This window comes from Ascidiella aspersa, chromosome 5 (genome assembly GCF_963924565.1).
Source record: "Ascidiella aspersa chromosome 5, kaAscAspe10.2, whole genome shotgun sequence".
Taxonomy (NCBI): domain Eukaryota; kingdom Metazoa; phylum Chordata; class Ascidiacea; order Phlebobranchia; family Ascidiidae; genus Ascidiella; species Ascidiella aspersa.
Window position 1 is genome coordinate 9,292,401 of NC_139451.1, and position 2,500 is coordinate 9,294,900.

The 2,500-nt window shown below is 60.4% G+C and overlaps 3 non-coding genes across 3 annotated transcripts in view; all 3 read left to right on the top strand.

Moving 5' to 3' along the window:
* LOC146142715 (small subunit ribosomal RNA) overlaps positions 1–841 on the top strand; it is a 1,811-nt gene extending 970 nt beyond the window's left edge. The window contains exon 1 of the ribosomal RNA XR_014500757.1: positions 1–841. This exon is cut by the window's left edge and continues 970 nt beyond it. This is a non-coding gene — a ribosomal RNA (small subunit ribosomal RNA).
* A 247-nt stretch (positions 842–1,088) lies between these two features.
* LOC146142716 (5.8S ribosomal RNA) lies at positions 1,089–1,242 on the top strand. The gene has a single exon (XR_014499911.1). It is a non-coding gene; the product is annotated as a 5.8S ribosomal RNA (ribosomal RNA).
* A 248-nt stretch (positions 1,243–1,490) lies between these two features.
* Positions 1,491–2,500, top strand: part of LOC146142717 (large subunit ribosomal RNA) — a 3,573-nt gene continuing 2,563 nt past the window's right edge. The window contains exon 1 of the ribosomal RNA XR_014501067.1: positions 1,491–2,500. This exon is cut by the window's right edge and continues 2,563 nt beyond it. This is a non-coding gene — a ribosomal RNA (large subunit ribosomal RNA).

Here is a 2,500-nt window from a genome sequence, read left to right on the forward strand (position 1 = left end):
TTAATCAAGAGCGAAAGTCAGAGGTTCGAAGACGATCAGATACCGTCCTAGTTCTGACTATAAACGATGCCAACTAGCGATCGGGGGGCGTTAGTTTTACGACCTCTCCGGCAGCTTGCGGGAAACCAAAGTCTTTGGGTTCCGGGGGAAGTATGGTTGCAAAGCTGAAACTTAAAGGAATTGACGGAAGGGCACCACCAGGAGTGGAGCCTGCGGCTTAATTTGACTCAACACGGGAAATCTCACCCGGCCCGGACACAGTGAGGATTGACAGATTGAGAGCTCTTTCTTGATTCTGTGGGTGGTGGTGCATGGCCGTTCTTAGTTGGTGGAGCGATTTGTCTGGTTAATTCCGATAACGAACGAGACTCTGGCTTGCTAACTAGTTACGCGACCCAATCGGTCGGCGTCTAACTTCTTAGAGGGACTAGTGGCGTTTAGCCACACGAGATTGAGCAATAACAGGTCTGTGATGCCCTTAGATGTTCGGGGCCGCACGCGCGCTACACTGACCGGATAAGCATGTGCTCGCCTTGGCCGACAGGTCTGGGTAACCCGCTGAACCCCGGTCGTGCTAGGGATAGGGAATTGCAATTATTTCCCTTGAACGAGGAATTCCCAGTAAGCGCGAGTCATTAGCTCGCGTTGATTACGTCCCTGCCCTTTGTACACACCGCCCGTCGCTACTACCGATTGAATGGTTTAGTGAGGTCCTCCGATTGGACCTGGCGCGGCCGGCAACGGTCGAGCCGGCGTCCGAGAAGACGATCTAACTTGATCATTTAGAGGAAGTAAAAGTCGTAACAAGGTTTCCGTAGGTGAACCTGCGGAAGGATCATTAACGGTCTCGCAAACGCTTCGGCGAACGCGAAACTCGGACAAGCGAGAGAAAAAGTTTTTGCTACCCGGCGCCCGACCCGCGAGGAGCGGCGCGCCGGCCGGCGATTCGGTCACCCGGTAATGTTTGCGCGTCGAGTGCCGCGGTGCCGCGCGCTCCGGCTTCAAGCGTCGGCCTGGCCGACCGCTCGGCGCGGTATATTTTGTCACCCTTTAGTGCGAGGCACTGTGCGAGCGAAACAATCGTGGATGGCTCTTGGCGGTGGATCACTCGGCTCGTGAGTCGATGAAGGACGCAGCTAGCTGCGTGAATTAGTGTGAATTGCAGGACACATTGAGCATCGACGTTCTGAACGCAAATTGCGGCCTCGGGTCAATCCCGGGGCCGCGCCCGCCTCAGGGTCGCGTTGCAAACGTTCCGCGCGGGGATTTCTCCGCGCGGCTGCTGCGGCGTCGGACGCGCGAGCGCCCGTCCCGCTCAAGACAGCACGGCACGATGCGCGACGATCGCGACCAGAATCCCGCGCGGCGGCGGCGAGTCGACCTCGAAGAGGCCAACGGCTGGCGGCTCAAGGGCGGGAATCGAGGTGCGCGGCGGCGCGCGGCGCCGACGGCGAGCGCGGAACGGGAAGAATAGTCCCGGTCCTTACTTTCGGCCTGAGGTCGGACGAGGCTACCCGCTGAATTTAAGCATATTACTAAGCGGAGGAAAAGAAACTAACGAGGATTCCCTCAGTAACGGCGAGTGAAGCGGGATGTGCCCATCGCCGAATCCGCGCGCTTTTGGAGTGCAGGCGGGCGCGCTACGGCGTCTTCCCAGAGTCGGGTTGTTTGGGAATGCAGCCCAAAGCGGGTGGTAAACTCCATCTAAGGCTAAATACGGTCACGAGACCGATAGCGAACAAGTACCGTGAGGGAAAGTTGAAAAGCACTTTGAAGAGAGAGTTAAAGAGTACGTGAAACCGTCGAGAGGCAAACGGGAGGGCCTGTCGGGTCGCCCGGTCGCTTTCAGCCGGCCCCCTGTCGGCGACGTTGTCGTGCGGACCCTCACGGGCCGCCGGCGGCGCCGCCCGATCGGGGACCAGCGCACTAGCGCCGGGCGAAGGCCGCGACCGTCTGGACGGCAGCGAGAAGGCCGCGCGCAAGGTAACCCGGCCTCGGTCGGGTACTATAGGCGCGCGTGTCCGTCGGCCCGCCGTTCGGGCGAGGAGAGATCGCCGCGTCTGCCCTTCGGGGCCGAGCGCCCGGTGCCGGCTGGGGCGTCGTGGGTCGGGGACTGTTCTCAGTGCCCAGCCTCTTCGTCTCGGTCGCGCTTCCGGTGTCGTTTCGCGAGGCGCACGGGGTCCGCGGCTGAAGTCAGCCACCTTCCCGACCCGTCTTGAAACACGGACCAAGGAGTCTAACGTGAGCGCGAGCCACGGGGCAGTACGAAACCCATGGGCGCAGTGAAAGTGAATGTCGGCGCGGTCCGGCGGAGGTGAGACGTCGTCGTTCGCGGCGGCCGCATCACCGGCCGATCTCGTCCGCTTTGCCGGAGAGGTCGAGCGAGAGCGTTCGCGTTGGGACCCGAAAGATGGTGAACTATGCCTGAAGAGGTTGAAGCCAGAGGAAACTCTGGTGGAGGACCGTAGCGATTCTGACGTGCAAATCGATCGTCAAATTT